General features: G+C 38.9%; 1 protein-coding gene across 1 annotated transcript in view; it reads left to right on the top strand.

Annotated features, from left to right (window-relative positions):
* The window catches only part of ERCC6L2 (ERCC excision repair 6 like 2), a 375,244-nt gene that overhangs the window by 55,103 nt on the left and 306,888 nt on the right, over positions 1–13,253 (top strand). The window lies entirely within an intron of this gene.

Below are 13,253 nucleotides of genomic sequence, written 5' to 3'. Positions count from 1 at the left end.
GACATTATTCATATCAGGGTCCATAACAAGACGTTTATTTTTACATTTAGAAATTATGTATTGATATAACATCATTTCTTGCTAATTATAATCTCTTCCAAATCTATGATAGTCCTAGTAGTAAAACAGAAATCTGTAGAAATAATTTCTGTAATGTGTTACTAAATGAAATATACATATATGTGTGTATGTGTAAATATGCGTGTATGTACATATGTGTGTGTGCACACATACATATGTATTATATACATATACATACACATACGCATATATATTAAAGAAGATCACAAAAAAAAACCTGTGTATTTCAAAGTCAAAATATCCATCCAATAGCCAAACAAGAATTACTAAATGCCCAGGCTCATAATCTGGTTGTCATACTAGTTTCCTCACTCCCTCATCCCATATCCCTTTCTCCCTTCTAACACTGCTACCACTCAGTCCGGGTGTTTATCATCCCATGCCTGCACTATTGCAGTAGCTTACTGGTTGGTCTTCCTGCCTCAAGTATCTCCCCACTCCCTGCTCCCCATCTCAACTCAGCTGTCAAATTGATCTTCCTGAAGTGCATGTCTGACCACACTGCCCTCCACCCCCATCCAATCCACTCCACATGCTCCCATTATCTCAAGGACCAAATATTAAATTCTGTTTGACTTCCAAAGTCTTTCATAACCTAGTCTCCTCCTATCTTTTCTGTCTTCTTTCATCTTACTTTCCTCTACATACTCCATTGCTATTCTTTCGCCCCTGACTCTGGGCATTTTCACTGACTGTCCTCACACCTGAAATTCTTTCCCTTCTCATCTCTGCTTCCTTGCTTTCCTGGCTTTCTTCAAATTCCAGCTAAAACCATATCTTTTACTCATGATGGAAAACATTATCCACATCTAGAGAAAGTACAGATGGAATCTGAATGCAGATGAAAACTTATGATTTTCACTTTCTTTCTTTTTTGTGCTTTTTTTCCTTTTTTCTATTTCTTTTTTCATATGACTAATATGGACTAATGTGGAAATATATTGAATATGTTTGCATATGTATAATCTATATCAGACTGCTTACTGTCTTGGGGAAGAAGGAAGAGAGGGAGAAAACTGCAAGTCAAAATCCTATAAAAAATGAATGTTGAAAACTACCTTTACATGTAATTGAACAAATGCTATTTACATAAAAAACTGCACCTTTTATAAGGAGTCATTCTCAATTTTCCTTAATTTCTTTTTCTTGATTATCTCCCACTTCTGTTGTATAGATCGTTGGTTCATAGTTGTTTGCAGGTTGTTCCCTCCCCTTGCCTGTATGCTCCTGAAAACTGGGAATGGTTTTTTTCCTTCTTTCTTTGTATTCCCAGTGCTTTGTGTGATGCATGACAGGATGCACTTAAATGCTTCTTGGTTTGACTTGACAGATAGTTCATGCATCTCTGTGGAGAGTAGCTAATTGAGGCTGTTAGGCTATGCCTTTATCTTCCTTTTCTTTCTTGGATCCAGCTATGGTCCTTTGGAGCCTACCAGGGGTGGGAAACCTGTGAACTCAAGGCCACATGTGGCCCTCTAGGCCTTCAAGTGAGGCCCTTTGACTGAATCCAGACTTCACAGAACAAATTCCCTTAATAAAAGGATTTGTTCTGTAAAAATGGTCTCCATCAAAAGGCCGCACCCAAAGACCTAGAAGGCCACTTGTGGCCTTGAGTCCACAGGTTCCCCACTGCTGGGCTCTAGAAGGGCATCTGCCTGTTTAATGAATGAGTGCTGTGCCACAGAACCCTGCTCCATTCTCAAACACAATTCTGGCAATCTCCATCTCTCCTTCTTCCTTCATTCTCTCTTGACCGTCTGTACTTCCAAAAAAAAAAAGTTCTATAGCATTTCCTCCATAATCTTAGCTTTCATCATTTCTTTGGATCTCTGAGATCTTCACTAGACTTTACATGACTCTCAGTACTTCTATGCTCTTCTATAAGGAGTCAGGCAGTCATAGGTTAGCAAATCGGTTCTTTGTTTCCATATGAATGGCATTCATATGTACTTTCAATGCATATAGTTTCCTTGACCTGATTGTCTTGGCTACAATCCCACAGACATCTTCTTGGCCTTTGGGACAAATACCCTTCATTGGTTGCTTCATTTTTTCTTCTTCCCTCTGGATATATGATTTGTCTGTTGCCTACATCATTACGTGAGAACTGAAGCTAGGTAGCGTAGTAGCTAGAATGCAAGACTTAAGTCAGGAAGATCGGACTTCTCATTCTGCTTCAGACACTTAATAGCTGTGTGACCCTAAGCAGATTACTTAACTTCTCTCAGTCTCAGTTTCCTCATCTATAAAACAGGAAAATAACAATACCTACGTCACCGTATTGCTTTGAGGCTCAAATGAGATAAGATATGTAAAGCATTTTAGCAAAGCATTATGTAAATGTTAGCTATTATTTCTTTTCTCATCTTTAACAACTATTGATTGACCAGTTCCTTAGACAGCATCCCGAAGAGCTCCATTGTAGCTTATATTCTTCTAGCCCCTTCTGTTCTCCTGTCCCTAGTGATAGGTTATATTGGCTACTGAATAGGTTTTTATTTAACTCTATCAGAAGATACTTTACATACATAATCATTCACACATTCATTTTAGTTTCAATGACACTATTGCTATAACAAGACATTCCAGAGTTTAATACATCATAGGCAGGATGGGTTTGATAACATGAACCTTGATGTTGGTGCAGATAAAGTCTTGACTTCTGGATGCCATGATTCAGAGACCTCTTTCTTGATTGCTTGGATAACTCCAAATTGAATATAAACTTTGGAAGGCTAATGGGAAGGGCAATTGTCTTGGGGAAAATTCAATGAAACATTCAATATATCTTAGCAACTGAAGAAGAAGAAATGATAAAAGGGATTGTATGAGGTTATGATCAACATTTAACTCTGAGAATTTGTTGAGTTCGGGAGCATGGATATTCTTCTCATCAACACAGAGTACATCCCTGTTGTACACGCTGGCTCCCAAGATCCTCTTTTAGGGAATAAAAATTGGGAGAAAGTTCAGCTGGTTCTAGAACCACAGATTTCTTCATTACTTCCCCAATTCTGGGAAGCATGTGTTAGAATGGAGCATCCTTCTGGCCCCTTCCAATGGACCACATGTGCTAAAGGACATGTATGAGCGATGACTTTTGGTTGTTCCCTTAGTCTTTATCATGGGGCTGCACATCTAAGAGAACTGCTAGTCAAGTGGAAGATAATTTCCTGTAACTGCAGTGCTTCTTAGAAGAGATGAGTGCCACTGCCAGGAAGCTTCATCAACCAAAGGGCTAAAACCCAAGTCACGCCTCAGTTTGCTAGGAGACCCATGCTTTTTGAGCAAGGGTGAGACATGGTACAGATTAGTCAACTAGTACAGATCTACAATGACTGTGAATTATCTTTTCAGCAATCTCACAAGTCTTCGGGGAGTTTTCAACTTCCTAGGTTATTAGCCAAAGACAGGAAAGTGTAGTGTAAGAGGGCAAGATTCCATTACCTACACAGCATTATTTGGGGGACTAACCACTAGGGGTCACTAAAGAGAGACTCAGTAGATTCTCAATCCCTCCTAGACCTCTGGTTAAATACCAGGGATGTGTATAATGAAAGTTCATCTCCATGAGGTCAGGGTGTCAGGATTAAACAGCTTCCTTAGCAAGCAAGAGATTATGTCCCCACCCTGCCCTAGATTTGATTTTGTTGTTGTTTTTTCATGCTTTTGTTTCATCTTTTCAGGCCAAGGGTAGAGTCAGCCTCCTCAAAGGGAGGCATATTCAACCCATTTGTTATGGTAGATTTGCTCATGAGATCTAGGTTGGTGGCGCTAATATTTGTTTATGAAACAAAATGAAGAACCCATTAGAGAGACATCTCCCACAGAGCCCAGAGGCATTGCATAGAGTTATAAGTGTATTTCTCTTGCCAGTTTAATCTGTTTTGCAATAAATCACATGCATGCAGATTAAATAAGCCAATCTTGAGCAAATCTGTATCTGGCTGAGACACGCAGCAGTCCTTGCATTAGCCTCCTTTGGCACCAGTGGATTTGGACAACTTCTGAATGAGTGATTGATGATTTCAAGTTGTGGCTAGAAGAGGGCAGAAGAGTCAGCAACCCATTTAAGCAATGAAACAGTCTGGTATTTACTTAGCATCTGAATTTTACTTACTTTTGGAAAATATAATGTACTATTTGAGAGATAGTCTCCTTATGAATTAGAAAGAAATAAACATTTATAAAGCATCTACTATGTGCCAGGTACTGTTTTAAGCACTTTACAAATATCTCACTTGATAGACCATTAAAAGTCATTATCTAGATTATTAGTGGAGTAAACAAGTTAATCAAGAAGTCTGTTAGTAATTATTTTAGCACAGGTCTCTGGAATACTGTCAGTTTGTATGGACGCCATAATTCCTTTTTAACATGTCAGCTGGGTAGGTCTTTTCTTTTGATAGCATCACTCCTTTTAAGCAAATACTGGCTGTCATGTACAGATCTATTGCAAAAGAAGTCAAGGAAAGCAAAAACCATCAACGAATAAGTGTTCTACTTTAGATTGCTTTCTGTTACTCCCAAAGAATTATCCAGTCTACAGGTGACCCTCGTTGCTATTGGTCAGCTATTTCACTCTTATTTGACTCTTCTTGATTCCATTTGGGGTTTTCTTGGCAAAGATACTAGAGTGGTTTGCCATTTCCTCCTCCAGTTCCTTTTATAGATGAGGAATTGAGGCAAATAGGGTTCAATGACTTGCTCAGGGTCACCCAGCTAGTAAATATCTGAGACTGGATTTGGATTTGATTGGAACCTGACTCTAGGGCTGACACTCCATTCACTGCACCATCTAACTTGCCCATCACTGACCCTCACTACCTCAGCATATGGATTCTCTGTGTGCTCCTGTCTCTCTTTGTCCCTTTCTGACTTCCCCAATCAAACTCGGACTTACTTGTTTATCTTACTGGAAACACATTCCTTCCTCCAAGGTCCTATTCAATCTCTTCTCCCACTCTTCACAGGGAAAGCAGTTTGGAGCAAGATCTCTGGAGCAGTATAGGGTACTGACAGTGTCAGAGGATCTGGATTTGAATCCCACCTCTGAATCTCCTATCTGTGTGAACTGTTCACTTAAATGACAAGTCAAAACTTCCTGATATCTCAGTCTCTTGATCTGTAAGATGAAAGATTTGCACTTCAGACAGTGGAGTACAGTGGAAAAGGCATGGGATTTGGAGCCAGAGGATCCAGGTTCACAACCCAACTCTGTCATTTACTGCCTATGTGACCTTAGGCAAATCACTTGCATTTTGGGGGCCTGTTTCTCCATCTGTAAAATGTAGAGGTTGTAACTGAAAAGCTCCAAGGTTCCTTCCAGCTCTAAATCTATCAAGGAATGAGCCCTTACCAAGTCTAGATTTATGATCCTCCCATTCTGGCATCCTGTAAAAATAATTGGCCTGAGACTCTGCCCCATTCCTTCCAGGTATGTGTGTGCTTGTGTGTGCGTATGTGTGAGAGAGAGACAGAGACAGAGACAGAGAATAAGAATGAGAGCGAGAGCGAGAGAGAGAAAGAGAGAGAGAGAGAGAGAGAGAGAGAGAGAGAGAGAGAGAGAGAGAGAGAGAGAGAGAGAGAGAGAGAGAGAGAGAGAGGAGAGGAGAGGAGAGGAGAGGAGAGGAGAGGAGAGGAGAGGAGAGGAGAGGAGAGGAGAGAGGGAGAGGGAGAGAGAGCCCTCAACATTACACAATGTCAGGATCATTGAAGACAGAATTTCAGAGTTGGAAGGGACCACTGGTGTATCTACAACAGCAAGAAGTCACACAGGGTAGGCACTTACTTCTTACCTGATAAGGTAGAATGATGACTTCTCCCTGTAATCAAAAGGTATAACCCAGGTTAAGGTTTAAAAAAAAGTCCCATATCACAGAGGAGAAGCAGGTGAACATCTCAAACAGGTTTCATCTGAATGTGTTACTTTACAAAGTTTGACAAGAGCTTTCATAAACTAAGCAAGGCAACAAGCATTAATTAAGTGCCTACTACGTGCCAGGCACAGGGCTAAGCCTTTGCAAATATTATCTCATTTAAGCTTCACAGCAACCCTAAGAGGTAGGTGCTATTATGATTCCCATGTTACAATTTGAGAAAACTAAGAGAGACAGAGGTTAAGTGACTTGCCCAGAATCGTACAGCTAATAAGTATCTGAGGCCAAATTTGAACTCAGGTCTTTCTGACTCCAAGGCTTATTGCACTATTTGCTACGCTTTTTATATGTTACCAAGGCTACATGTTACCCTAAAATTGTGATCGGAGTTGCAGTAGCCACTTCAACTGGCTAAGTGTAGAAGGGGAAAAATTGAAAAAGGAAATGTGGGGAATTATTTAGAGCAAAGGGAGAAATATTAGTGTTTATAACCCATAGTATTTCAACCAAGGAAGTTTAAATACTCTGCCAAACCAGTGACCCATTTACTTCAAAGTAATTTAAATTGCGCTATCATCATTATACTATTCACAACTTTGCCCCTTGCATGTTGGATAAATACTCCACAGAAGGTGTACGGGGTTGTATGACTAAGGACAAAAAACACGAGAAAACCCAAAGAGGCTGTGCTCTGTATCTGTAGACAGACCATCAACACATAAAATCACAAGATTATGACTGCTCATCTCTGCTTTAAGGTTTAGGAAGCACTTCCACAAAAATAATTTCATGATTAGCACAAAGATGATCCCCATTTTATAGATGTGAGAAAGTGACTCTCAGAGATACTGAGTTATTTGTCCCTGGCTGGTAAAGTTTGGAGCCAATTCTTTCTACTGAGGGTCCACGGATTTTTATACTTTACCAAATTGCTTCCCACCAAAATATAAAATATAAAAGTAACAACTTAACACTGTAGTAAAGCTTTGGAGTTTATACAGCACTTGCTTCATAACTCAGTGAAGTAATTAATGGGAATATTATCTCTATACCACAGAGGAGAAAACTGAGATTTAGTGTAACTAAAGTACTTACGTACGGTCATACAGCTAATAACCATTGAAGAGGAGATCTCCATCTAGATCTTTTGAGAGATCTTTGAGAGATCCTGCCAGAATTAGCTACACTGTCCCCACTACGGCACCATTCTCTGAGAGTGATGCATAGCAATCTACCGTCCTAAAAACTGCACCCACCCCACTATGAGCGGCTGGGCCAACCCTGATTGCAGCTATTTCACTTACTTGTAGGCTATGCCTGGGAGGTCACTGTTAGGTTTTGTTCAAACTGATTAATTCAGAGGGTAGTAAACAGCTATTTCCTTGTAAATCAAACACCACTTTTGCAGCTAAGCATAGGTTCAAAGATTATCTCTGACAGTCCTGAAATGTTTTCTTTACTGTAGATCTTAATTATGCAAATACAATAGGACATGAACGATAAACAAGCTGCTCCCTTAAGTTTTATTTTTGAAGTCTTCAGGGCAGATAAAACGAGCAGCCTCATCATATTCAATGCTTTTCTTCTCAGAAGTACTTCTGGAGGCACGAATGCCAAAGATGATGAACTGGGAAAGTATGTGCAGATAGAACATTGGATGAGGGGGCCAGATTAGTTATTGATGTGATCCTGTCACCTCTGGCCTTGGTTTACAACAAGATTTATCTTCCTGCAAGAGACATACACAAATATCACATTCCTTTATGATTAAAATGTTATACAACAATAATAGAATTCCATGGGGCCTAGTTAACTTGGGACAATTACTGTTTGGGGGAGAATTAATGGCACCCAGCTCTGTACTTAATACTGAAGGGATGTAATTATCCCATGATAACCCTGTGCACTTTGTTCTAGGAAAGTCTCTCATCTCCCTCACATTTTCTGGACTTCAGTTTCCCATGAAGCCTTTATGTGCATAGGAACACTTTAGAACTCACTGAGACCCTGAAAATTAGAGGGGATGAATTCAAAACCACCACTATTTTACCTACTTTTTTTGGAAATAAAAAATAAATTCTGACATCTGGTGAGTCGGATACTTCCCCTGGATCCCAAGGAACAAAGTTTTATTTTCTCATCATGAAAGAGAAGGGTCTCCATTGGTGGCCTTACTTATTTACACCACACACATGGCAATCGTTTTGACATTCTGTTCCCTTACTATAAACAGAAAGGATGGTCTTTTTTTTTCCCCCTGTGGAAGTTAATGAATTGAAAAACAAAGCTGTTCTGTATACCCACTCAGTCCAAATACATAAAAGAACTACAGTACTCTAGGACTGGGGTAAAGTTGCTGCATTCAAATTAATTTTCCCCCTTCTACTTCCCCTCCCTCCTCTCCCCACTACCTTTTTTTAGGAGAAGAAAAAGACCCATTGAATCACCATATAAGGATGGGGAGAATGAGAGAAGAGGCAAAAGTCAGAAGACCAAGGACTTATTCTTGGCTTAGATAGTGGCTCACTATGTGATCCTGGGCATGTCCCTTAACCTCCCTGTGCCTCTGTTTATCCAGCTGTACCATGGGGATAATGACACTTGTGTGATGGGGTGGGGATATTTTGGTGAATGATGCAAAACTAAATGGGAGAGAAAGAGGCATTTCTCTATTCCTGCTTTGTTTTCATTTAGAAATTACTGCTTGTTCAGGAATCAGGAAGTAAATTAGTGGTAATTATTAGAAGTAAAGAGATACTTAAAAAAAAATGCATTGTGGGAGTTTCCTGGCCTCCTGGAATTCAGATATCCTGGGAGGGGGAGAAACTCTTACTGTGGTTCCCCTCAACTGAAACTGAAAAAGCTCTTCTCTTGATGTTCCTTCCATTCATTGTTGTAAAGGACTTCTTCTTAGGAAGATATAATATAGTTGACTGTTGGACCTGATTTTGAATTCTGCCTCAGATGTTTAGTAGTTACTGAGGGCAAGTCACTTAAACTTTGTTAGCCTCATTTTCCTCATCTGTAAAATGTGGATAATAATAGCACCTGCCTCACAGGTTGTTGGGAGGATCAAATGAGATAACATATGTAGTGCAATGGGTAAACCTTAAAGCACCATGTAATTAGTAGCTATTACTAAGCTTCTTAGAATGCTAATCTACTAACTGAGTTTTCTATGGTATATCCAAGAAATAGTATGGTGAATAGATAGTCTTTCCCAGTTCCAGTCTATTAGGATCAGAACAATAAGTAGGAATATTTTCACCTGAAACTAAAATGTTTGTAGGATGCAGCAGGGGATGACTTTACATACATCAATCTGAGGCCAGGCATAATTGTACTGGGAAATGGGTCAGTTTCTCTTCAGGGACTGAGGGGAGAGTAAGCCTAAGAGAAAGATAACACTATATTGGAATGACTCCGGATGGTGATTGGGACACACAACTTAGAACAGTGTGGAATACTACAAGGAGAGGAAGTAAGATGAGAGGTTATGGCAGGACGAGTTCCTCTAGGGGAGGAAACATTTATTGCCTTGCTCTCCACTCCCAGGGGAGAAAGCACTAGGATGTCAGTTTCACTTTCCCCTTGTCAGTTACAGCTTTGTTCTGGGTCCTGGGAGGTCTTTTTCTCTTTTTAAAAAAAATTAATTTGTACTGGTACCTTTTTGTCATTGTATCACTTTCATTTCCCGATATGATAACCTCTCTTCTGTTCCAAGAGAACGGAAGAATAAAATAAATTTTTTAAACAATTCTTTTAGATTTTAAATTCTTTTAAAACAAAAGACTAAAAAAAGAGGAAAAAAATTGTTCTGCAAAAAAAAAATCAATATACCATCTGTTCCAGTGTTCCACAATCATAGTGTCCCACAATCATAGTGTCCCACCTAGATATGAGAGATGGGTTCTCATATCTCTTTACATTTCCACTATTACAGTCATTATGTATATTGTTTTCCTGGTTATGATTATTTCATTTTGCATCACTTTACTAGCCTTCCTATGCTTCTTGATATTCTTCACATTCAACATTTCTTACAGCTCAGTAACATTATGTTGTATTCAGATACCACAATTTGTATAGCCATCTTATAACACAGTAGTATTTCATCACTATCATATCATAGGTTGTTCAACCATTCCCCAATTGAAGGACATCCCTTTGATATCTAATTCTTTGCCACTACAAAAAAAGAGCTGCTATAAGTATTTTTGTCAAATTGGTCCTTTTCCTTTTCCTTTGATTTCTCTGGGATACAGGTGTAGTAGTGATATTGCTTGTTCAGTAGTCTTATAGCTCTTTGTATGTAGTTCCAAATTGTTCTCTAGAGTGGTTGGACTAGTTCATAGCTCTACCAACAGTGTATTAGTGTACTAATTTTTCCACATCCACTCCAGCATTTGTTATTTTCCTTTTTTTTTAACTTTAGCTAATCTGATATGTGTGAGGTGGTATCTCAGAGATGCTTTGATTTACATTTCTCTAATCAATAGTGATTTAGAGCATTTTTTCATGTGACTATTGAAAGCTTTGATTTCTTTTTCTGAATATTGTCTGTTCATAGCTTTTGGTCACTTATCAAGTAGGTAATGTCTCTTATTTTTATAAAGTTGAATTATAAGAATGGTCCCATTCTCTATATTTTTGAGACATGAGGCCTTTCTCAGATAAACTTGGTGTGAAATTTTTCCCTTGATTTCCTGTTTTCCATCTATTTTGGCTGCATTAGTTTTGTTTGTGCAAAGGTTTTTAATTTCATGTAACCAAAAATTTCTTTTTTACTTCCTGTGATCCTTTCTATCTCTTATTTGATCATAAACTTTTCCTTTATCCATAGATATAAAAGGTACATTTTTGGTGCTTTCAAGGTGGTTTGATCTGGGGTCTTTCTTGGTCTGCATTGTGGTCCTTACGCAGGAAGGTCCCCTGATCCTTTGGGAAAGCAATTGATACTCCTCCTCAAGATCTTTTCTTCCTTGGGATTGCAAGTCATACTATTCCTCAGGATTCCTGATCCCTCGGGTCCAAAAATGATACTGTCCCTTGGAACTTCTGCTCCCTCTTGACTTAAAGTGCTCCTCTCTCTCCTTGAACTATGACCCAGAAGTGGGCATAATCAGTGGCACTGCCAAACAGTGTCTAGTCCTGGTTTCAGTGCTAGCAAAGGGATCCCATTAATCTCTTTCTGACTGGTTGTTAGGTACCCTTACCATCTCTAGCTTGAGAGCTCCCAAAGTTTCTGCTACTATGGTCAACAACACCTTGTTTCACCACCTTTCATCCATGTGGGTAGTTGGTTAACCTAGAACTTTTTGTGAAGGGCAGACGAATTATAATGGTCACAGTCTCTTAGCACTCTAAATACTTAGTAAGTGTTGCTAATGGAGGACCAGCATCAAATTCTCAGTTTTCTATCCTAAAACCCCTCCAAAATAACAACAAAACCTTTTCAGTTTAGTAGGACAAGAATTATTATTTTGATCTTAAAGATAAATTAACCAAGGCAGAGAAAAAGAAAGCAACTGACCCAAGATTACAGAGCTATATAACAACAGAGACTAGAACCCAAGCTTTTTGTTTTCCCAACCTAATCCAATATGTTATTCTCCCTCTCGTTCACCAAATAATAACTTGGTTTAGTTACTTCATTATATTTCTGAGACAAGGTGATGAATTGGAAGCTCTCAAAGACCTTTTAGTAATTTATAAAGAGGGTGTAATCTGTGCAAATGAGGGAGTGTTTACACTGATGAAATTAGAGATCTTTGAAAAATGAATGGGCTTTGGTATTACATCAGGTAAGTAAACAATTTATGGTTAAGGAAGGGAATAAGCATTCAAATAGTGCCTACTATGTGCCAGGCCCTGTGCTGAGCCCTTTTTACAAATACTGTCTCATTGGATCCTCAGAATAACCCTGCAAAGGTAAGTGTTTTATCATCCCCATTTTTCAGTTGGGGAAACTGAGGTGAACAGAGGTTAAGTGAATTTCCTATGGTCACACAGCTAGTAAGCGAGTGAGGCCAGATTTAAACTCAGGTCATCTGACTCCAGACTCAGATTCTATTATACTATACCACTTTTTCTTTTTATCTCCCCTTTTACAGTAACGTCCTACTTGGTCATCCTCATTCACTGGAATGACTGTGTCACTTCTCTACTCAAAAGACTTCTATGATTTTCCTCTGCTTTACAAATAAAATATAACCTGCATATCCTTGTATTTTAAGACATCCATAATCTGGTACCAACCTGCCTCTATAACTTGATCTCATACATTCCCCTTTCCTTATCTTTTATATTTCAACAAGACAGAACTACTTTCCATCTTCTGTTTTCCACCTGTCCCTTAATCATTTCCAAGTCTTTGTTAATACCATTCCCCATAATTGGAGTAAGACTTTTTCTTTATCCATCTCTTGGTATCCCCCCTTCCCTAGATCTTCAACTCTGATATAATTTCCTTCATGACATGTACTTGCAATGGAAACCAATGACCTTTCCCTCCCCTCCAAATGAAAGTAATTTCTCTTTCCTCAAATTTCACCTGGATCTCTCTTTTGTACTTATCTCATTCTCTTTAGTAATTTAGTTATTGCACACATATCTACCCTTCTCCTCTACCAAACTATTAGTTCCCTGAAAGCCTAGAATTGAGGGGTAGAAGGGATTTTACACATCATTTATGGAAGAAGAAACTGAGGCTTAGACAAATTAATTGACTTACTATGCCAAGGCCAACTAATAGATAGCAAAGTCAGAATGTGAACAGTTCTCTGGCTCCAAATCTAAAGTCCTTTCTAATACACTAAACTACCTTATGATCCCATGTTTTTATCTTCTGGTTACCTTTGTATCTCTGGTACCTGGTATAGCACCTTGCACATTTGCGAAGGAACTGTGATTTTGTTTTGGTTCAGGTAAGTTCTAATATGGATTTTACCCCCATGACTAGTTGATAATTCCTAGGGATTTGTCTGAAGAATTCAAATTTTATTCCCAGATAGAGTGGTCTTCTGATTTAATAATGACACAAGCTGGAGAAGTTCCACAGTGTGTTGCACCAAATTATAACTGATCCCAAATATGGTAGCAGTAATTAGATGGTGCTCCCCGAGTCATTTTTGCTCTAGGGCCAAGACAGGCCAATAGAGAATATATAAGCTAGTAGGAAATAGATTTTATTAGCTCAGTGTGTCATTAGATGTCTCTGTAGAGTGTGAAATGTGTTTGAAGGAAAGTGCTATAAACTTGTGTTCCATCTTTGGAAAGTATTAGAAGGAGGAA

Source organism: Notamacropus eugenii, chromosome 3 (assembly GCF_028372415.1).
Source record: "Notamacropus eugenii isolate mMacEug1 chromosome 3, mMacEug1.pri_v2, whole genome shotgun sequence".
In the NCBI taxonomy this organism is placed as follows: Eukaryota; Metazoa; Chordata; class Mammalia; order Diprotodontia; family Macropodidae; genus Notamacropus; species Notamacropus eugenii.
This window is presented reverse-complemented; position numbering and strand designations above follow the sequence as displayed.